At 46.3% G+C, this 24,479-nt stretch overlaps 1 long non-coding RNA gene across 1 annotated transcript; it reads right to left on the bottom strand.

The window, feature by feature from the left end:
* Positions 1 to 1,344: 1,344 nt before the first annotated feature.
* On the bottom strand, positions 1,345 to 22,852 carry LOC111091376. The gene is made up of 4 exons (XR_005354938.1): positions 21,831 to 22,852; positions 13,009 to 13,110; positions 1,875 to 2,053; positions 1,345 to 1,462 (listed from the first exon to the last, which is right to left on the bottom strand). It is a non-coding gene; the product is annotated as an uncharacterized LOC111091376 (long non-coding RNA).
* Between the last annotated feature and the right edge of the window lie 1,627 nt (positions 22,853 to 24,479).

Raw genomic sequence — 24,479 nt, 5'->3', positions numbered from 1 at the left:
GACCCAGAGCCTATCCAGGTTACTTTCTGGATGCCCCATCGGTAGCTTCTGAGAGGTTCAATCTTGACCACATTGTTAAGCTCATTGGTTCCCCTCTCTGGACCTTGGTGGTCTCACCTGTAAAATGGGGCTACTAATCTTCATCCAGCAGGTGGCCAGGTCCGGAGCTGTTTGAAAGGCCTGCCTCCTTGTCTCTGACAATCTTGCGGGAGCCTCCTTGGTGAGGCCATTTTCTCAAAGTACAGACAGAGGTGATTAGGGCTGGCTGACCAGAGAAACACGCGTGGTGGAGGCTGGTGCTTCTCTACGTCATGGTGCTGAGCAGGTGACAGTGGAGGGCGACGTCAAGGGCTGGAGCTGCCCTGGGCCAACCAGGCCGAGAGCCAATGCTGGGCAGGAGTTTCAGGAAAGAAGGGACAGGGCTCCGTCCTTTCCTGTCGGGCTGTGGTCCTGCCAGCTGCCACTGGCCCCCAGCTCCTCGGCCAGAGGGCACATCCGCACTTCTCTTCCTCTAAAATATTCGAGGTGCCAGGGCCCCACGAGCAGAGCTCATGCCCTCTTGCCTCCCGTGCCCCCTGGCACATGGGAATCAGAGGGAGAATCTTCTGTTCTGAACGCCAGGCCGAGGACTCAGGACCTAGAATGGGAAGGCGCAGTCCCCGTGGTCCTGGTGGGCCAGGCAGGCCGTCCAGACCCCCGCGGGGGCCTTCCGGCTCCTTCCAGGGGGCGTGAGCAGGCGGGCCCCTGGGAGGGTCCAACCCGCACTCAGGTCTCTCCGGGCGACGGCGACGGCGGCTGCACCGAGCCACCCCTCATTGCCCATAGATTCCGCGAGCCGAGCCCAGCCGAGCCGAGCAGGGGTGAGTGGGGTCTCGTGGCGGAGGTCAGCGCTGCACCCGCCTCTCCCCGGGCCCCCTGCTGGGGAAGGGGCCCTGGGGCTTTCAGGGCCGGTCCCCCCGTTTACAGAAGGAGGCGCCAGGCCCCGCCGCCCAGGGTCGCTGTGAGAACAGGCCGCACGCGGGCCTGCGGGGGGCGGGGGCGGGGGGGGGGGGGGCAGCCCCAGGGCAGGGAGGGGTTCGCCAAAGGAGAAACCAACCGCCCGCCTCTGACGAGGCAGGACACATCCCCAGGAAGCAGTCACACAGCGAAGCGGGGGTGATTAAATGCAAAAGTGCGGGCGGCGGGGGGCGGGGGGGGGGGGCGCCACTTCCAGCAGCCCTGCCCCGCCCTGCCCAGCCCTGCCCAGCCCTGCCCCGCCCTGCCCCGCCCTGCCCAGCCCTGCCCGGCCCGGCCCGGCCCCTAATGTCTCAGCAGGCCCGGCCACGGCCGCTGACGGCCAGACACGGAGGACATGCGCCGCCCAAACCAACGTTTCCAGAAGGAAGCGGCCAGATGGCGGTGCACACCGTCGGCCGTGATGGGGGAACATCTGTAAGGTCGCCCCCAGAGGTCACGAAGGAATCTGGAAGGAAGGAAGTAGTTTAAAGTGCAGAAGTGCAGTGCAGTGCTCATCCGTCAGCCTCGCCCCCCCCCCCCCAAGTACCCGGGGCCGAGGAATTCGCAGCAGGGGGCGGGCGCGGGGTGGGGGTGGGGGGCTGCGGAGGCTCCCAGAGAGGCCGGCTGGGGCGCGAGCCAAAGTGGAAGCATTTGTGAGTCGGAGTAAAGGAGCAGACTTGCCCTCAGTGGGACAGTGGGGCTCCCCTCCCCCACCAGTCTCTTGGGCCAAAGAAAGTGAGTTAAGTGCTATTAAGGGCAGGATGAGAAGTGGGTGGGGAAGACCATGGGGCGGCCCCTTTCTCTAAGGGAAAGCTATTTGTATATTAAATGATAAGGCCTGTCTACACCAGCTGATGGATTTACCACCAAGTTCTCACCTGGGTCCTGCCCAGATACCTGCACGCAGTGGGGAACCGGGGTCTGGCGAGGGCCACCATCCTGACTGGCTGTGTCCTGCGGAAAAGGGACCCAGGTCAGGGCTCTCTTGGCTGCAAAGTTGGCTTTCATGAAGACACACGGGAGCTTCCAAATAGGGTCCCAGAGGCACCAGAATGAGCTAGGAAAGAGTAGAGGAAATTCACCTCCGTCTTGCCAGGTGAGCAGAGGTTGCTGCTGATCCTGAACCAAATCGCTCAGACATTTTGGGGCTCTCATCTCCCTGATCCACTTTATGGGCTAAGTTACCAGCTGTTGTTTGGGTCTGGCCAGCCTCCAGGGATTAACTCTTGGGTCTCATTTGTCCTCATTAACATGAACCTGAAGGTATCATGAAATGTCCTAGAACAGACAGGGGCACCTGACAGATGTGGGTTTGAATTCAGCCTCTGCCACCTACCTGTGAGCCTGGAGCAAGTTTTCAAATCTCTAAAAACTTCTGTTACTCATGTATAAAATGAGGGAAGGTGATGTCTCCCTCCAGGGTTTGAGAATTAGCAATCATGTGTGTATATGTTTGCTCAGATTAGAAACCCCATGAGTGGTGAGAATTACCTTATTTTTCTGGTTGAAAACAAGCCTGTGATGGAAGAGCTACCATCTTAGTGGAACAACCATACACCAGAGACACAAACCTGTGGCATGAAAACAGCCTCCTCCCCATCCCACACTTTCTCCCCTGCCAGCAAGTCCTCAACTGCTTGTAATTGGGTTTTCTGTCCCAGCCCAGGAAGGTCACTGGTGGTTCATGCATCAGAGGGGTCTTCCTCTTCCAGTCAGTAGGGGTGGTGCTCAAGGTAGGTAAGGGCAACAAGAAGCAGTTCCTGCTGAGGCCTTGCTGCAAATGGCCTCTAAAAATCCCACAGGAATAGCCCTACCCAAGCAGCACCTCCAGGGTGCACTAGCCACCTGTAGTATAATGAGAAATATATATATGGTTCCTATCACAGAGCTCCTACACCCTTGGAATTTCCTGAGTGATACGAGTGATTGTCTTTTGTTCTACCCTTTGGTCTTTGTCCCTGGTTCCTGACAACAGAGCTCCTATCTCTCTTGGAATTTCCTGGATGATAGGAGCATCTTTTGTTCTAGTGAGACAACTCTGGATGTTACCCTAGACAGCTTCAGGATGGGGCAAGTTGCCAGGTTAGACCTTGATTAGAAGCCTGGAACTTTCGGCCCTTCCCCTCAACCTCTGGGAAGGGGGCTAGGACTGAAGATTGAGTCAAATCAATCATGTCTATGTGAGGAAGCCTCCATAAAGTTCCCAGTAGCATGGAGTTCAGGGAGCTTCTAGGCTGGGGAACACATCTGTGTGGCAGGAGGGGAGCACACCCCAATTCTACAGGCACAGAGGTTCCTGTGCTCGAGACCCTTCTGGACCTTGACTTATACATTTATTCATCTGGCTATTCATTTGTATCCTTTACAATAAAGTAAAAATATATATATAAATTGTGTTTCTGTGTTATGTGAAGTGTTGTAGAAAATCATCACAAGAATCCTTGATTTATAGCTGGTTGCTCTGAAGCATGGGAAGCCTAGGCCTTGTGGCTATTGTCTAAAGTAGGGGCAGTCCTGAGGCAATAAGCCCTTACCTTGTAGGATTTGCCCTAACTCTGGGTAGACAGTGTCAGAATCTCATTGAATTGTTCATCCAGTTGCATTGGAAGAACCAGAGAACTGATTGATGGCATTGGAAAAAAGATACCACCATCTACATTTTCACAGTGACCAGAGAGCATCCTCAGAAGGGAGGGAGATATCACAGCACAGTCTCATTAAGGAGAGACTCCAGGCAGGGTCTTTCAGAACCTTCCTGAAGATACACATAGGCCTTCATCTCATATCATAAGAGTTAAGCCCCATTTTCCCTCCAGCCAGGGTCATTAGGGCACTTTAGGGAATCCTAACCAGTCATAATGCTTCTAAACACTTTTTCCCCCTAAAACTTGAGTTCTTAATTCATTAATATTGCTGGCTCATTAAAAGATCCTAGATTATGTATGTGTTGTGCTACATCTCAGGTTTTCAAAGGACAAAATATTACTTTTTAAAAAAAGATGTTATTTATTTATTCATGAGAGGCACACAGAGAGAGGCAGAGACACAGGCAGATGAAAAGCAGGCTCCCTGTGGGGACCCTGATGCAGGACTCAATCCCAGGACCCTGGGATCACGACCTGAGCATCAAAGGCAGATGCTCAACCACTGAGCCACCTAGATACCCACAAAATATTATTTTCAATCTCACTTTGAATACAATCTGTAAAGAGGAGTGCAAGTTCTTTTTTTGTTTTCTTAAGAAATGCCAGAGAGACTGTCAAGCACCTCTTACCACTTATCACATTGGAAGGCCACCCCAGCATCTTCTAGAACCCTCAAGAAAGGAAAAATATGACAGAAATAAATATTCACAAAGGTCTGCAAGCCCAATATTGGGTATCTTCTCTGGTCCTCACCCTGTAACCAGCCCTCACCTCCCCCAGGCATTTCCCTATTTGACTTCTCCTCAAATTGTTTGAGACACTTCAAACTCAAATTGTCCAAAAGTGAACTCATGTTTTTTTTCCCAGACCTGGCTGCCAGCCCCACTTGATTCCTCCTGAGTTTCCACATCAGTAAATGGCATCAACAGTCATTTTTCAAATGACACAAGCAAGAAACTAAGTCATCCTTATTTCCTCTATTCTCACCACCCAAGCCATGCATCACCAAGAACCAACCATTTTGTTTCCTGAGTATCTATAAATCCATGCACTGCTCACCACCCTCACTGCTGCCTCCCTCATCCAGGCTATCTTTATCCTTTACCTGGATAACTATAGTGGCCACCTCTTTGGATCCAGTCAGATTCTCTTCCAACCTGATTCTAACTCTGCATCTATAAGGATCTTTCCAAAAAGCATGGCTGATCCTAGTACTCCCTGTTTAAAGTCCACCAAAGGCTTCCCATTGCTCTTTTTTTTTTTTTTTTTTTTTTTTTTTTTTTCCCATTGCTCTTAAAATAAAAACCAATTACCTAACAAGCCTACAAGGCCTCTATTCAAATGCCCCTGTTCTCCGTGCTTCAGCCATACTGGCTTGTCTAATCCCCGCCCAGTGATTCTTTCCAATAGGCCTTTATACATGCTGTTTCTTGCATCTAGAATGATCAAATGCCACGACAACCCACCCCTTCATCTAGCTAGCCTTTGCATGACCCTTGGATCTCTGCTCTAGCATCATTTTACTAAAAGCCTTCTCTGACTGCTTGGTCTAGGTGGTTCCTTTATAACTAAATTCCCCTTTAACCTTATTCTTTCATTTCCTGAGAGCAGGAATCTCAATTTGCAATTTCATAGTATTAATGTGATCGCTTGATTGATTTCTCTGCATCCCAGAACCTCAACACAGTAGTAGGTTCTCAACAAATATGATTGAATGAATGAATGAGTTAAAAATATTTGGGTCATGACACATCCTTTAACAATCAGAGATTTATGACATCACAAAATAGGTCAAGGCCACAAGTTCCACATATTCACAGGGATAGATTCTTATCTGAGATAGAAGGTATCATAAAGCTGGGAATAACAAATGAGAAAGCCATCATGCACATGTGTGGTTATTCAAAGCCATTGTCCTAGAGAAAAGGTCACAGACTAAGAGAAGAGTCAGGTCCAAAGGCTTTGAGAATTAATCCAATTCTATTTGGAGAGTAAACCTCTGATTTCAGAAAGTCTGCTGCATCAGCTTTAGAAGAGTGGCAAGGGCAATTTTTTTTTTATTTTTTATTTTTATTTTTTATTTTTATCATGGGGCCAGAAAGCATCCTACTGGTATTCCCTGGAAGGCCAGGGAAACTACCTATGCTTCAATGTTGGGTCAAGCCCATGCCACAAAAATTTTTCTTGCTCTAATGCCAATACCACCTTTGTTGAGAAACACTGAAGGGATCTGGTTGGCAGGGGCATAATACGACCACATATCCCCCTAAACAAGCCCCACGGTTCTAAGGAACTGAGCACTCAATACCAAGAAAAGAGGAAATCACTGTTTATTAAGATACAGAGAATGAAGCAGTGGCACTGACAGCTGCCTCCTCCTGGGTTTACCGGTCCTGGTGCCAAAACAAAGGAGGGCCCTCATGGTCGGGAAAATGGCGGGCACACATGCTTGCATGCATGTGCATGCACACACACTTGGATAGACTCTGGCTGGCAAGAACACACACATGTGGATGGATATGTGTGGTCCTAGACAAGGACAGTTGATCCTCCGCCTGCCAAGGCTTCTGTCTGGGGAAACTTGTAGGCTTAGCACTGAGTCTCATGGAACCACCAACTAGATGGATGCAGATCACTAGCTCAAGCTCCCCAGGCCAGACTCCTCTCTTACTGGTTCTCCACAAGATCATCTGATCAGAAACAGAACTGCTAAAAAGTCCCCCAAGCAAAAGTCTGTTGGCACTCCCCCCAAGAAATCTGTTGGTACTCTTTCTCGAGTTTGCACTCTGTGGCAGATGCCATTTTTATGGGCTACCTTTACTTTGCTGGTGCTAGTGCTGATGCTGATGCTGTACTGGCAGTGCCATTTTTATACCCTCACCCTAACCACCTGACAGTCCTAGGCAAACAGCATGCCTCCAACCTGTACTGCCGGGACAGCACCACCATACCAGCAGCTGAGCAGCCCTGCACTGCTCACATGACACTACCAGAGGCAACAGGAACCACAACCCACATAGGGGATGCCCTTTAAGCCCTAGGCTCAAGTCAGGGGGTGAAGGGTTTTGCATTTCTGAGCCCCAAGAGTCTGAAAAACGTGGAGAGACAACCAAGGCAAGATTAAAGAATAAGGTTCATCTCCTACACAGAGTACCCCTTCGTGACAGAGAGAGAGAGAGAGAGAGCTGTTTCACATAACACACAGAAACACAGTCAAGCAAATGAAGAAACAAGAAACTATTCCAAATAAAGGAACAAGATAAAATCTCAGAAAAAAAACCCTTAATAAAATGGAGATAAGTAATTTACCTGGTAAATATACCTGATAAAGAATTCAAATTAATGACCATAAAGATGTTCACCAAACTCAAGAGAAGAATAGATGATCATAGTGAGGCTATCAATATAGAGAGAAAAAAAATAAGAAAGTACCAAACAGGAAAATTACAGAGCTGGAAGACTACAATAACTGTACCAAGAAATACACTACAAGTATTCAACAGCAGACTAGATGATACAGAATATATCAATGGCCTGGAAGACAAGACAGTGGAAATTACCCAAACAGAACAACAAAAAGAAAAAAAAAAAAGAATTTAGAAAATAAGGATAGCTTAAGGAATCTGTGGGATGAAAACAACAAGCACATTATTATTCTCCTGATGGAGAAGAAAGAGAGAAAAGGGGCGGGACACTTACTAGAAAAGATATTGGCTGAAAACTTCTCTAACCTAGGTAAGAAAACAGACAAGCAAGTCCAGGAATCACAGAGTCCCAAACAAGATGAATCCAAGGAGTTCCACACCAAGACACATTATAATTAATAATCTCAAAAGTTAAAAATAAAGAGAGAATCTTAAAAGCAGCAAGAGAAAGACAACTGGTTACATACAAGGAAACCCCATAAGACTATCAGGTTTTTCAGCAGAAACTTTATAGGTTAGAAGAGAGAAACATGACATATATATGATATATATAAATGAAAAAGACTTCCAACCAAGCACACTCTCCCTGGCAAGGTAATTATTCAGAATTGAAGGAGAGATAAAGAGTTTCCCAGACAAGAAAAAGCTAAGGGAGTTTATCATCACTAACCTAGCCTTACAAGAATTATTAAAGGGACCTCTTTAAGCTAAAAAGTAAAGGTCATAACTAGAAATAAAATATGTGAAAGAAAAAATCTCACTGGTAAAGGCAAATATGGTAAAGGTTGTAGATCAATCTCTTATTAAGCTAGTATGAAAGTTAAAAGAAAAAGGTAGTAAAAACTATAACTACAATAATTGGGTGAGGGATGCACAAAATACAAATATGTAAAATATGACAAAAACATATAACATGGGGTGGAGAATAAAAATGTAGTGCTTTTAGAATACAATCAAACTGAAGTGACTATCAAAGTAGGCTGCAATATAAATAGGTAATTATATACAAACTCCATGGTAACCGGAAACCAGAAACCTATAATAGATACAAAAATAATAATAATAATTAGAAAGAAACCTAAACATAACACTAAAAAAAGTCATCAAACCACAGGGGAAGAGAGCAAGAGAAGAAGAAAGAAACAGAGAAAAGCTACAAAACAACCAGAAACCAACCAACAAAATGGCAATTAAGTTTAAGGCTATCAATAAGTAATTTAAATGTAAATAGACTAAGTTCCCAATCAAAAGACATAGGGTGGCTGAATGGACAAAAAACAAAACAAAACAAAAAACCCAACAACTATGACCCATACATATTCTGCCTACCAGAGACTTGCTTCAGAGCTAAAGACACACAGACTGAAGCTGAAGGGATGGAGAAAGAAATTCCACGCAAATGGAAATGAAAAGAAAGCTAGGACAGCAATACTTACTATCAAGCAAAATAGACTTTAAGACAAAGACTGTAACGAAAGACAAAAAAGGGGTGACATAATGATAAGGGGGTAAATCCAACAGGATAAAATATTTGTAAATATTTATGCACCCCAAGTAGGAGCAGTGAAATATATAAAACAATACTGACAGATATAAAGGGAGAAATTAATAGCAATATAATCATCATAGGGGACTTTAATGCCCCACTTACATCAATGAATATCTCATTCAGACAAAAAAATAAATAAGAAAACATCAGCCTTCAATGACACATTAGGCCAGAGGGACTTAATAGATATTTATGTAAGATTCCATCCAAAAGCAGCAGAATACGCATTCTTCAAGTGCACACAGATATTCTTTAGGGCAGATCATGTGTTAGGCCACAAAACAAGTCTCAACGAATTTAAGAAGATTGAAGTCATACCAAGCAACTTTTCCAATCATAATAGTAGGAAACTAGAAATCAATTATAAGAAGAAAAATGGGAAAAACACATGAAGACTAAATAACCAATGGGTCAATGAAGAAATTAATTCTAAAATAAAAAAATATTTTGAGTCAAATAAAAATGGAACCACAATATTCCAAAAGTTATGGGACCCAGCAAGGACAGTTCTAAGAGGAAAGTTCATAGCCATATGAGCCTACCTTAAGGAATAAACAAAAACATCTCAAATAATCTAACTTTATTTACACTTAAAGGAACTAGAAAAAAGAGGTCAGTAGAAGGAAGGAAATAATAAAGATAAGAGTGGAAATAAATGAAACAAGGACAAAAACCAAACAAACAATAGAAAAGATTAATGAAATTAAGAGCTAGTTCTTTGAAAAGATAGTTGACAAACTTTAAGCTAGACGCATCAAGAAAAAGAGAGAACACCCAAATAAAATCACAAATGAAAGAGAAGTTATAACTGATACCACAGAAATACAAAGAAAGTAGCTACTTTGAACAAATTACACACCAAAAAATTGGGCAACCTAGAAGAAATGGATACATTCCTAGAAACACAGTCTTCTGATACTTAATTATGAAGAAATAGAAAACCTGAATAGACCAATTATTAATAATGAGATTGAATCAGTAATCAAAAAACTTCCAACAAACGAAAGTCCAGGACCAGCCAGTTTCACTGGTGAATTCTACCAAACATTCAAAGAATTAGTACTATCCTCAAATGACTCCAAAGTAATTGAAGAGAAGGGAACACTTCCAAACTCATTTTACCAGGTCAGCATTACCCTGATATCAAATCCAGACAAAGATGCCACACATACACACAAAAAATTATAGGTCAATATCCTTGATGAACATAGATGCAAAAAATCATCAACAAGATATTAGCAAATCAATTCAGCAATACATTAAAAAAATCATACACCATGATCAAATGAGACTAATTCCAGAGATGCAAGGATGGTCCACCTCCTACAAAGCAATCTACATGATCTACACATTAACAAGGGTGAAAATCATACGATCATTTCAATTCATGCATAAAAGTATTTGACAAGCATTCAACATCCATTTATGATTTAAAAAACTCCCAACAAAGCAGGTAGAGGAGAAATATATCTCAACATAATAAAGGTTATATGTGATAAACCCACAGCTATCATAGTCACAGTGAAAAGCTAAAAGTTTTTCCCAAGATCAGGAACAAGACAAGGATGCTCACTCTTGCCCTTTTTATTCCACACAGTATTGGAAGTTCTAGCCATAGCAATTTGGCAAGAAAAAAAAAAGGGGGGGGCATCCAAATTTGTAGGGAAGAAGTAAAACTGTCCCTATTTGCAGATGACATGGTACTATATATTTAAAAATGCTAAAGACAAAAAATAACCCTGTTAAAACTGATAAACTAATTCAAGAAAGCTGTAAGACACAAAATTAATTTATAAAAGCAGTTGTATTTTTATGCACTAATAATGAGCTATAAGAAAAATAATTAAGAAGACAATCCCATTCTCAATTGTATGAAAAAGAATTCCCTAGGAATATATGTAACCAACTTGATGAAAGAACTATACTCTGAGAATTGTAAGACACTGATGAAAGAAATCAGACAAGACACAAACAAATGAAAAGATATTCCATACTTATGATTGGAAGGATTAATATTGTTAAAATGTCCATATTGGCCAAAGCAATCTACAAATTCAGTGTAATTCCTATCAAAATACCAATGGCATTTTTCATACAACTATAACAGATATTAAAATTTACATGAAACCACACATACACACACACACACACACACACACACACACAAACACTGAGTAACCAAAGCAATCTTCAGAAAGAAGAACAAAGCTGGAGGTATCATTCTCCCTGATTTTAAGCTATACTAGAAAGCTATGATAATCAAAACAGTATGGTAATTGCACAAAAATAGATACTTTGGTCAATAGAACAGAATAGAGAGCCCCAGAAATAAATGTACACATATATGATCAATTAATCTATAACAAAGGAGAAAAGACTATACAATGGGGAACAATGTCTTCAATAAATGGTATTGGGAAAACACCACAACTGGCCAGCCATACGCAAAAAAAGGAAACTGAATCACTTTCTTATACCATACACAAAAATAAACTCAAAATGGGTTAGACTTGAATATAGGACTTGAAACCATAAAACTCCTAGAAGGAAACATAAGCAGTAAGCTCCTTGATACCAGTCTTAGTGATATTTTTTGAACCTAATCCTATAGGCAAGGGCAACAAAAGCAAAAATAAACAAATGAGACTGTATCAAATTAAAAAGCTTTTACATTGCAAAAGAACTATGAACAAAACAAAAAGCATTCCCATAGAATAGGAGAAAACATTTGCCAATCATAAATCTGATAAGGGGTTAATATCCAAAATATATAAAGACCTTATGCAACTCAATAGCAAAAAAATAATTTAAAAAGCCAATTAAAAATGAGCATAAGATCTAAACAGATATTTTTCTAAAGAAGACATACAGATAGCCAAAATGAAAAGATGCTCAGTATCAGTAATCATCAGGGAAATATAATTATGTATCAGCACATCTGTCAGAATAGCTATTATCAAAAAAATAAATAACAAGTGTTGGTGAGGATGTGGGGAACAGGGAACCCTGGTGCACTGCTGGTAGGACTGTAAATTGGTGCAGCCATTATGGAAAATAGTACAGAAGTTCCTCAAAAAGTTAAAAATGGAACTAGACAGTGGGTATATCCAAAGAAAACAAAAACAGCAACTCAAAAAGATATATACAGTTCCATATTTATTGCAATGTTACTGACAAGAGCCAAGATATGAAAGCAACAGAAGTGTCCATCAATGGATGAATGGATCAAGACGTGGTATATATACAACAGAACATTACTCAACCATTAAAAAAGAATGAGGTTTTGCATTTGTGACAATATGGATGGGCCTAGAGGATATCATGCTAAGTGAAGTAAGTCAGAAAGAGAAAGACAAATACCATGTGACTTCACTTATATATGCAATCTAAAAATCAAATGAATAAACAAAACAAAATCAGACTCAGGTTGCCAGAGAAGAGGGGTTGAAAAGGGTGGGCAAAATAGATGAAGGGGTTGTCATGAGGTATAAATTTGCAGCTATAAAAGAAGTCAGGGGGATGTAAAGTACAGCCTGGGGAGTATAGACAATAGTATTGTATTGATTCTGTATGGGGATAGGTGGGAAGTAGACTTACTATGGTGATTATTTTGTAATTTATATAAATCTTGGATCACGATATTGCAGACCTGAAACTAATATATTACTTTATGTCAATTATACTTCAATAAAATTAAAAAAAATAGTTACCGCAACCCATCCCCTCATGACTAATAGCATCTCAGAGTATAAGATGGTCTCATAGGCTATACTATTGTATATCATATAAATTATTATAGTCTTTATAGGATGGGTGCTGTTTTTCAACAGTCATATTGTTGCCTAATGTTCTTCAATACTGACATTATTTCTTTTCCTCCGATAACAAGCCCAATGTATGATTATTATAGACTATTCAGAAAAGCATAAAGAAAACAATCGAAAATCACTCTTTCACTCAACAGAGACCATCACTGTTAACATATTAGGGACTCTTCTCCCTCAACCATCTAGAATATATTCTTTTTAATAGAAAATTGAGATCTTATAATATAGTCTACTTTTTAAATGACTCGTTACATTGAATAATATTCCCATTACATGTTCCATAACACAATTTTTATGGCTGTGCATCATTATATGGCATGGATGTCCCAACAGCTACTTAACCAATAACCTTATGGCGGACATTTGTAAGCACAAGCAATGCTCACCTCAGCATCTCCCCACCAACTCTTTCCGTTAGGATAAACTCCTGAAAGTGAAATGACTGGGTCAAAGGACATAGTTTTTGCTATTTATTGCCAAACTGTCTTCCCCAAGTTTCATAACATCACAGTGTGCACCCTCACGAGAATATGTAGGACAGACAGTTCCTTTCCCCAGACACTTACCATCAGTGAGGGGTGGTTTCTTCTTGGCTCTCATTTTAAATGCAATGGGCCATGTTCAACACAATGAAATTCATCTTTGGGATCTGTCACCATCCTGGGTAGCTTAGAGATAAACAAAAGACAGCCTTCTGAAATGACCAGGGGAACAAATAACACATCTCAATGTGAACCAAATGCTGAATTAGGTTTTGCAAACTAAATGGTAGGACATTTAGCAAAACTCTTTTGCTGACATAAAAGGAGTTAAAATTCCAAACATGGCCTTGCCCATATATTTAAAATGACTGATTGGTCAGTGACAATATCCCGAACTCTTGTCACCCTTTCCACTCAGTTTCTGGAGGCATTGGCTCTAAACTCTAAAGGGTTGTATTTTCAAATCTTACTCCAAGGGACACCTGGGTGGCTCAGTGGTTGCGTCTGCCTTTGGCTCAGGTCGTGCTCTCAGGGTCTTGGGATTCAGTTTCACATTGGGCTCCCTGCAGAGAGCCTGCTTCTCCCTCTGCCTATGTCTCTGCCTGTGTCTCTCATGAATAAATACATATATAAATAATCTTTAAAAAAAATCTTACCCCAAGCTTTATGCTCCCACCATTTCATGTCTCCTAGTTCTCGTCTGGGGTCCTTGCAGTTTTGTGTGGCTTCTCTGAGCTGGGGGGAAAACAGGGGTGCCATCTAAGCTCTCCTGGGGACAGTGGTATGGAGACCCTGCCTTGCATCACAGTGGCATGTCCATTTGGGCATGTCTGTGCCTCCTCCATATCACTGACTAGGGAACAGCCATGGTATTTGATGGAGGAAAATACCAGTGACTCATCTTCCTCGGGAAGGCCAGCAAGACTGTAGCCCTTTCCTAAGGTGAAGGTGTCTCATTTGAAATTCACCAAAAACCCCCAATGTCTGAAACATTTCCTTCTGTCTGAAAAAGCTGTATAAGGTTTGTCACATTTGGCTATTCACATTTGGCCACAGCAAGCTCCAGCCCTGGGATGTAGTCATCATATTGAATCACTAATTTCTAAATTGGGCTTGTGATCAAGACTGTGTTATCAGAATATTAATTGCTTAAAGTTTGCCGCCAGAAAATACATGACAGCCTAGATTTTATGGCTGGTTCTAGATAACAGTGACACATTTCTGAGAAATGTATCTGTTTCCTAACTCCATAAATTGGATGCTGTTTATAATAATGCAGCTAGAGCAGTAATACTTTATCATAAGAGCTGTTGTCCCCATGGAAATCATTATTCATTGTATACTTACTTGATAAACTGGTCATCATTCACAGGCAGAAGAGAAATTGATGTGGCCCGTTCTATTTACAGGGTAACGGGCAATATGTCACCTTCTTATTGGACTGATGTTCATCCTACCAGAAGGACCATGTTGCCTCCTGCATGTTGTTCAGAAAATTATATTAATGCCATTAGTGTCACAGGCTTTAGTGCCCAGGGCATAAGAAGAACCATTGCTAATCTCAGACTTGTTTTCAGAGGAGAACCTTAGAAAGAGATTTCCAGATACAAATTTAATCTTGTGCTTCCCAAATGGAAAATCAAAAAGGAAACAATGAATGGTGATGAGGAACTTTGTTCTTCAGAGCTGGCCAGATCATGACAGGAAGACAATGGTCAACTATGAACTGATAGGTGGATGGCAGACAGTTGACGCTAGGCCTTCCATCTTCGTGGACATGTGTTCCCCGCAAGGAACATGGTAACCTCTCCCTGGAGATTAAAATCCTTCTCAGTGGAGAACAAGTCATCACTCATGGGACAGTCATGCTGTGGATGTCACACTGTCCCGCCCAGTCCTGCAAGATCTTGGTCAACAACCTTGGGTGACAGCACTGTTGCCTCCAGAGAGAAGGCTGCCGGGGGCCCCAGCTGTTGATTCAATCTGCCAGCTGCATAAACAGGTGCATTGGTAACGTGCACAGGGGCTACATGTCTTCTGAGAACAGTGGTCAGTCTGAGTGTGGGCTCCATATTGAATTAATCTGCAAGGATTTATTGTGTCTCAGCTGCATGACTGCCACCCTGTATTGTCTTGAGGTGACATGACCAATGGTTAGAGTGCAGGCTCCAAAGTCCCTGAGTGCTGCGCCATGAGTGTGTGCCCTTGGTGGCCTCCTTGGGCCTGCAAGCATCCGCTTTCTCACCTGGAAGGCAGGGACCATCCTAGTGGCCACTTGGTTGGTGTCCACGAAGACCAAATGAGATAATCCACTGGCTGTCATCCTCCATTGTCCCTACCTCAAGGGAGGAAACATTGAGTGGTGGGGGGAGAGAGCAGAACAGAAACAGCCTTTACAGTTTGCCTGTTGTCACACACGCCATCTCAGTTGATTTGTTCACCACCTTCCTCCTTTACAGGACAAGGGGACCAAAGGCCAAGCAGCATTTCTCACTTTTTGGTACTATTGACATTTGAGGCCAGATAATCTTCTGCTAGAGGGCCTGCCCTGGGCACCAAGGAGGTGTAGCAGCATCCCTGGCCTTGGCACAACAGGAACCAGAGTGCCATCCTACTGGGGACGAACAGAAACTGTCTCCAGACATTGCACAACCGCCCCCAGACATTGCAAAACCACCCCCTAGTTGGGAGCCCCTGGGGGGGGCGGGGAGGAGTGATTTGTCAGGGGCTAAGGAGGAGCCCGGAGCCAGAGGCCGAAGCCTGCAGGGGACCTGTCTGTCCTCCATCATGGTCCCCTCCTCAGAGGATTTAGTGCAGAGTCACAGAGACAGAAACACCAGCAGGTTCTGCCTGACATTTAAGTGCCATGAGAGCTGAGAAAAGGGGGCATTTGCAACAAGGTTCCAATTAGACAAAGACAGATGAATGGAGGAGACAGAATGTGGCCAAAGGGGAGACTGGTCAGAGGGAACACTAGGTGAGGTGCAGCTGCCAAGGGAATGAAAGGCAAAGCAGAGACCTGCCAGGGGCACCAGGAGGACAGAGCAGCCCATTGTGGGGATGGGCATGGAGGGAGGACCCAGGCCTCAGGGAGCCAGACCTAATGACAACACAGGGCTTAGCAAGGTGGTCCTCATGGGGCAGGACAACGGGGTCACAGGAGGGTGCCCACAGGCTAACGTGAGGACATCTATCTGGGATGGGACAAAAGGGTCTCCATGGCCTAGAAGAGGGGCCTTCCCTGGTCACTAGCAGCAATTCCGACAACCAGCCTGTGAGAGCTGACCATCATGACAGGAAGGTGCTGCATACAGAAACCTCCACAAGAAGGAGGTGGCCACCTGGCCACCCAGCACAAACCCAGGCCAGGCGGCAGCTCTGAGCCTCACTGCACTCAGAGGTTGTGGCAGATGACTTCCCCTTAAGGCCGGCCAATTACCACAGAAGCCATTGTCCTCATCCCCCCCAGCTTTCCAAAGACCAGCGACAGGTCTTTGATTAGGCCTCTTCCTGGTTCTGAGGGGGAGGTTACAGAGGTGTTTGCTCTAACCGCCATCTGGGGACTCAGGATTTCCTGAGGCAAGGGGCAAATGCTTCACACTCCTACTGCTCAGGAAATCCGCCCCAAGAGGCAACCAAAAAAAAAAAGCCCCCTTTGGGTCATTGGTCTATTTTTATTCTGCGTGGCCTGACTTGATGCTTATCTGCCTGTATCTCAGTCTACCTGTGAGAATTTTCAACATGATGTGTATCCACGAAGACGTTCTTAAGAATTTCCAGCTTCCAAATTCTGCTGGACTGTCGACAGAGCTCCAACAGTGCTCCTAGGTCGTCGGCACGTGAACTGCCAGGTCAGACAACTTGTGAGAGAAAACGGTGACTGGCCTGGCAGGCTGTAGGAGAGCACACTTTCAAAACAAATTTTTTTTTTGATATTTCAGTGACCAGACCTTTCTCCCACTTAGCAACCAACCACCCAGTGAGTCATTCATAGAGTTGTTCACACATTGATTCAGAAATACTTGCCGTTGCTATGGGCAGAGCTCTGTGTTCCACACGGGATCTCAGGGAGCTCTCTGAGTGAAGGAGCAAACTGAACACTGACCTGACATGACGAAGCTCACTGGGGCTTGTGGGAAGTTGTGCCACAGGCCATATAGGCTATGCAGCTCCTTTTTCAAAATTTTATTTAAATTCAATTTGCCAACCTATAACACCCAATGCTCATCCCATCAAGTGCCATCCTCAGTGCCCAGTCACCCCATTCCCCTTTTTTTGTTTCCCAGAGTTAGGAGTCTCTCATGGCTTGTCTCCCTCTCTGATACTTCCCCACCTAGTTTCCCTTCTTTCTCTTTCACTATTTCTTATAGTCCACATATGAATGAAACCATATGATTGACTGATTTCACTTCTCCAATTGACTTCTCCAATTGACCTATTTCACTCAGCATAATTCCCTCCAGTTCCATCCACGTGGAGGCAAATGGTAGGTATTTGTCCCTCCTGATGGCTGAGGAATATTCCATTTGACAGATGAATGGTTAAGAAGGTGTGGTGTTCATATAGGCGGCTCCTAGAACACACCTAAACTGTACACAGACGTGGCGCATCAACACAGAATGTTGGGGTAAAGTCAGCTTCGGCGAGTGGGCGTTACAAATGAAGTATGACCAGCGGGTCACCTTCTGTCTTGATTTCCTATTAGCAGCTCCTTCGGGGTGCTAGGAGAACACCCAGTTTCCGTCCACAGGTGCAGGTGGCCTGGCGCGCGCCCGCGAGGCCCGCCGCTCGGCGCAATGTCGGCTGAGCGCCGGCAGAGGGCGCCCCCCGCCCGCCCGGGGAGCGGCCGCGTGGGGCGGAGCCCAGAACACCCTGCAGGCCGAGGTCCCAGGTCCAGGTCCGTGGGGCACCGTCTGGCTCAGTCCCCACCTGCCGACCTGACGGAGCCTTAAGTCCGCGGTGAAGTCACATACGATGGAAAGTGCCTGGCGATGGACAGAGATTACACAACCAGAGGAAGGAGACTGCCTGCGGGCGGAGGGGGGCCGCAGGGGACGGGAAGCCCTGCTTTTAATTAGGGCGGGCCTCTGACCGGTGCCCGGGAGCTCTTGTGGGCCTTTGGAAGGCCTGCCCCGGTGCCTTCTTGGTAAATCGGGCCGACGCTGGTAATGCTGCAGCTGCATAGCGAGGACGGGAGGGTGGAGAACGCGGGGCGGTGGCCGGGCGCTGGCGGTGCCCCCGCTGACCTCACCAGGCCCATGCAGGAGCGGCTGCAGACCCAGGAGCTGGAGCCATTTGGCGCACACGAGGGGGACCAGGCAGGTGAGGCCCAGATCCCTTCTCCAGGGGGCAGCGTCTTCCAAAGGCTGAGATGTGACAGCTTCAGAAAATTAAACGTGACTGCAGCTCCGTGCCTGCCCTACGTGACCCCACAGGGGTCCCGGGTCCAGAGATGGTGCCCAGGGGGAGTAGAAGATGCCTGGACACACTGGCATTGGGGAAGGAGCGAGCTCACCCAACAGGAAAGCGGCCCCCATCACTCCAGCTCCACTCAGTTGAGGCCCTGCCTCGGCGGCGGCGCCAGCTGGTGGCCTGAGAGCAGCAGAGCCTGCTGTCTGCTGGACCGAGAGGCCATCCAGGGTTTTTGTTTCCTCCTCCCAAAAGGGGCCGGGAGCCTGGGCCCTCCTCGCTGGGTATGGCGAGGCTGCGCAGAGCCGGGGTGGCTGGGAGCAGGCCTGGTGCCAGCTCCAGGCCATGCAGGACACCCCACTCCCCTTCCTGCCCCTCATGGAGCTCAGCCCACCTGCCAGGCCACGCAGCCCTCGCTGTCTGCACTCACAGTGTCCTCAGCTCTAGCCCTAAAGGGAGGCCCCAGAGCCGGCATGGAGCAGGACGCTGCTGTGCCCACAAATGCCCCACCCCTGACCGATGGCGCGGAGCCACGGCAGGCGGCGCCCTTTTGCTGGGGGTATTATGTAGATAATGATCATTTATTCACCAGTCATAGAAATGATCTGTAGCCCGTGAGGACTCAGAGCCGAGCTGATGAGCACCAGGCAGCAGGCCTAATCAGAAATTCAATACTCTCTACCTTTCCTTTCTTTTTTTTTTTCTTTTTTTTGAAAGAGATTTATTTATTATTATTTTAATAATAAATTTATTTTTTATTGGTGTTCAATTTGCCAACATACAGAATAACACCCAGTGCTCATCCCGTCAAGTGCCCCCCTCAGTGCCCGTCACCCATTCACCCCAACCCCCCACCCTCCTCCCCTTCCACAACCCCTAGTTCGTTTCCCAGAGTTAGGAGTCTTCATGTTCTGTCTCCCTTTCTGATATTTCCTACCCATTTCTTCTCCCTTCCCTTTTATTCCCTTTCACCATTATTTATATTCCCCAAATGAATGAGACCCTAAAAACTACAGAACACTTCTGAAAGAAATTGAGGAAGACACAAAGAGATGGAAAAATATTCCATGCTCATGGATTGGCAGAATTAATATTGTGAAAATGTCAATGTTACCCAGGGCAATTTACACGTTTAATGCAATCCCCATCAAAATACCATGGACTTTCTTCAGAGAGTTAGAACAGATTATTTTAAGATTTGTGTGGAATCAGAAAAGACCCCGAATAGCCAGGGGAATTTTAAAAAAGAAAACCAGAGCTGGGGGCATCACAATGCCAGATTTCAGGTTGTACTACAAAGCTGCGGTCATCAGGACAGTGTGGTACTGGCACAAAAACAGACACATAGATCAATGGAACAGAATAGAGAACCCAGAAGTGGACCCTCAACTTTATGGTCAACTAATATTCGATAAAGGAGGAAAGACTATCCATTGGAAGAAAGACAGTCTCTTCAATGGTGGTGAGAAAGTTGGACATCCACATGCAGAAGAATGAACCTAGACCACTCTCTTGCAGCAGACACAAAGATAAACTCAAAATGGATGAAAGATCTAAATGTGAGACAAGATTCCATCAAAATCCTAGAGGAGAACACAGGCAACACCCTTTTTGAACTCGGCCACAGTAACTTCTTGCAAGATCCATCCACGAAGGCAAAAGAAACAAAAGCAAAAATGAACTATTGGGACTTCATCAAGATAAGAAGCTTTTGCACAGCGAAGGATACAGTCAACAAAACTCAAAGACAACCTACAGAATGGGAGAAGATATTGGCAAATGACGTATCGGATAAAGGGCTAGTTTCCAAGATCTATAAAGAACTTATTAAACTCAACAGCAAAGAAACAAACAATCCAATCGTGAAATGGGCAAAAGACATGAAGAGAAATCTCACAGAGGAAGACACAGACATGGCCAACACGCACATGAGAAAATGCTCTGCATCACTTGCCTTCAGGGAAATACAAATCAAAACCACAATGAGATACCACCTCACACCAGTGAGAATGGGGAAGATTAACAAGGCAGGAAACCACAAATGTTGGAGAAGATGTGGAGAAAGGGAACCCTCTTACACTGTTGGGAATGTGAACTGGTGCAGCCACTCTGGAAAACTGTGTGGAGGTTCCTCAAAGAGTTAAAATAGACCTGCCCTACGACCCAGCAATTGCACTGTTGGGGATTTACCCCAAAGATACAGATGCAGTGAAACGCCGGGACACCTACACCCCGATGTTTCTAGCAGCAATGTCCACAATAGCCAAACTGTGGAAGGAGCCTCGGTGTCCATCGAAAGATGAATGGATAAAGACGATGTGGTTTATGTATACAATCATCCAGGTTTTTAAAATGAATCTGCACCGTCTTCTAGGGTGTTTGCAAGTAAATAAGAGTTCATCTGAGGGAAGACTATTAGCTATTTTTGCATCCTTCCTTATTTACTTTTTTAAAGACTGCTTCACCGTTTGCCATCCGGGCCACCCAGGGCCTAATTGTAAAGGAAACCAAATACGGCAAGACTCCTCTTTCCCCTTTCTCTCCTCCTGCTGAGCAGCACCCCAAGAGCTCTGGTCCTAGAGCAGACGGGTCCATAAACTTTTGACAGTGCACCCATCCCTGGGGGAATTTGCACTTCACAGGCTAGGAGACCACCCAGCTCTGACAAATGCTACCAATACTTCTGGATTGGAGAGCAGCCCAGGGCTGTTTCCTGGGTCCCTCACATCACAGCATTTGGAATATCCTGGAGGCCTCTGTTGTGGGCTCACTGGCCACGTCTGCCCACCTCCTTTTTTTTTTTTTTTTAAGGATTGTATTTATTTATTCATAAGATACATGCAGAGACACAGGCAGAGGGAGAAGCAGGCTCCCTGTGGGGAGCCCAATGTGGGACTCGATCCCACACCCATGATCATGTCCTGAGCTGAAGGCAGATGCTCAACCCACTGAGCCACCCAGCGCCCCTGCCCACATCCTTCTGTGTGAGCTCCTCCTTTGGCCTCTCCCCGCTGTCCTCCCTGCAGCCCGAAGCTGGGGCACCCCCTGCGTTCACCTCAGTCCTGGTCTGCAGACTTGCCTTCCCACACACGCAGGTAGCAGGTACCGAAAGCCTAAGAGGCCAGGTCACCGTTTCGGAAAGGTCCTGAGCACTGAGAGATCGTTCCCTCCCCTCTGGCCCTGCAAGGCCCATGGGGAGGCCTCTGTGTTCCCTCCCCCATCGCCCTGGGCCTAGAATGTTCAGAGGGCCTCAGGGCCTAGTTCCACCCCAACAATGTGCTTACTGAAAACAGAGGCCTCCTATCTGCTGGCTGAGGCAGGGACCCACCAGGCAGCGTCGGGGTGTTTGGTGAGGGCGCAGCAGCGGTCCAGGGGGGCAAACAGGTGCTGGCTACGTGCTGACTCGGCCACTGGGTTCTGAACCTTTGCAACTCGTGGGAAAGTTCCAGCACTCTTCACCCACCAGCCACTAGCCACCCGGACCACCAGGTACCTACCACGTGGTGATCTCTGCAGGGAAGTTTCGCTGGCCTGAGAGGCAGAAGAGCTTGAGCAGGCAGCAGGAGCTACGTTGCCTGGGGGCGACCCGGGCCTGGCAGTGGACGAGGGGGCCTTCCTGCCTCACAGGCTCACCTCGGCTGCGCAGACTGGGGTGCTGCGCCTGCCAAGCCCCGAGCCCCGGGGGAAGCAGCACCTGGGCAGAGTGGGGATCGCCTTCCGCCTCGCTGAAGTTCAGTTCCTCTCGCTCCTGGCAGGCTCCTGGGGGGTGAGCTCCGAGCAGCTCTGAAGACGGGGACCAGAGAAGCATTAAGCCAATCCTGAAAGCCGGTGAGAAGTTGCCTACTGCTTTCAGAGTGTCCTGGCACCCCACCACCAGCCCAGGCACCAGCGCCTCTCGTGACTCTCCCTTGGGGGTCCAGCAGACTTGGCTCCGGGGCTGCCAGCACCCCTCCTGAGTGGGGAGGTGTTGCCTCTCGGGTCCAACATCCTCACGCCTAGTGAATCCGTTCAGGGAGGGTGTGAGGAAGGTCAGTGTTGCTTCGGGCCTTATTTTCCAGAGGCCACAGGCAAAGGTACAGCGTGGGGCAGGAACACAGAGACCTCAGCATACCTGCAAGGAACAGTAAACAAATGGCCTTCCAGAGCATGTTTTACTTTCTCTCTGGGGAAATCGGTGCACTATGTGAAGCTAATGGAGGAGCGATGTGCTGCTGCTCCACGGGGCCTGTTTGCCTCCACAAGCTCCCCACTTCCCCAAAAGTCAGAAAGGAGAGACCAAAAAACGTGCAAAAATTAGTGTTTGGGGATCAGGAAATCCCACCTCCTGGAACCAATGGGTTAATATGGGGTCCATTGATAAATTCCAGCTGTTTCCGCACGTGCTCTGAGGTACATGCTCCACATTCCAGCTGGAGGCCATGTAATCAGTGTTGGAATGGGTAAAAAGGATCCTATCTCGGGCTGTTTAATTTTTGTTCCTACATCCCAATGGGCCTATGCTAAAGTTTCAAATCCTTGCCTCAGCTTGGATGGGCTAGGGTAAAGTTACTTTCCAAAGAAGCCAGAAGAACATTCCGTGTGAAGAAGGTGTGGGGCAGATGGAGTTGGCCGGCACTTGACAGAGAATGAGGTTCCACTTGGGGCTGGGCCTACCGGCCCCAGGCTTGCCCTGAATGAGTCCCAGCTGTGCGGCTTCTGGCCTGCTGGCTGCCTCCTGCCCACTCTGGGGTGGGGGGGCAGGGAGAGTTCCTTCCTTACCCCCCACCCTGAGCAGGGCATCTGAGAACCAGGCAGGAGGACAGGTGGGTCCCAGCCAGAGGCAGGCTCTGCACCAGGGGGCCCTGCCAAGTCCTGAGAGCCTGTGTAGCTCCTCAAAACCAGGCAACGTTAGCACATTATGGGGGGAAGCAATTGGGAGAACACACGTCCAGTCAGGAGAGAAGCCATGATCCTCAGAAAGTGCTGAGAACCCTCCAGACTTCAGGTTCAAATCATTAACTTCTCCATCTCCTTGGCCAGAACCAGCAACAAGAGTCTGGGAGTTCTTGGAGGGGCAAAGGAGAGTTCTAGGCCAGCGTGGGCCTTAAGTACTCCCTGTTTCCCTTTAGGTTAAGAAGCTGGACGGGAAGATCTGAAGGCCCCTTTCAGGGCGGGACTAAGAGCATCTCTTAAAATGCAATGATGCATTTTACCAACAGGCAGCCTTCTCCAAGACACAGTATCACGTGATAACTTCCCCCGGGGTAGTATTCGGCACACCGGTGTCCCCGGAAACGAGAAAGAGTTGGACTCCAGCAAATCTAGGAAACACTATTTGTCATGTTAGTTCATAGAGAAATGTGTGCTCAGAACTGAGGGAATTTTGTTTGGACAATTTCTGGGTGGTGCCTCGGAGATAATCACTCAACAAAGACTCAACAAAAAACTTCAGTCCGTTGTTCACCTGTAAAAATTTCTAAGCAGGGCACCTGGGTGGCTCAGTCGTTTAAGCGTCTGACTCCTGGTTTTGGTTCAGGTCCTGATCTCAGGGTCATGGGATAGAGCCCTGCATCAGGCTCCATGCTCAGCTGGGAGTCTGCTTGAGATTCTTTCTCTCCCTCTGTCCCTCTCCTTGCTCACACAAGCTCTCTTTCTCTAAATAAAAAAAAAAAGTCTTAAAAAAATTTTCAAAGCAATGTCTTGTAAATAATTGCTATTTCAAATATTCCCAAACCTGAATCTTTTGGAGGCCTCCCTCAGCCACTCAGAGGCCATAGCTTAGCATGAAGCTCTAAGGGTTTCCACTTGAATCCACTTCACTGAGGAGGAAGCAAGAAGAAGCCCCTGCTCTGGATCCCCCGCCCCAAGTTAGCATATGGATAGATGCAGGTAATCAGACCCACCTGTTGCTTCATCACTGATTTGAAACAGCAATAGGCTGGAAGATTACAACTAGAGGTTGGTTACTCTCTGGCCTCAAAGAGCGAACAAAGGATCCCACCTACCATATTGCTGCTCCCTGAAAAACACATACACAATTCTTTGATGGCTGATCTTGGCTGTACATGGAAGATTTTAGAATCCCAGGGAAGAATTTCCTAAGTATAGCTCTGTGATGCAGAGTGCTATTGCAATCATCTCTTCATTTCCTGCCTTCCTGGAGTTGA

Source organism: Canis lupus, chromosome 2 (genome assembly GCF_011100685.1).
Source record: "Canis lupus familiaris isolate Mischka breed German Shepherd chromosome 2, alternate assembly UU_Cfam_GSD_1.0, whole genome shotgun sequence".
Lineage (NCBI taxonomy): Eukaryota > Metazoa > Chordata > Mammalia > Carnivora > Canidae > Canis > Canis lupus.
The sequence above is the reverse complement of the archived record's forward strand: the minus strand, read 5'-3'. Positions and strand labels throughout refer to the sequence as shown.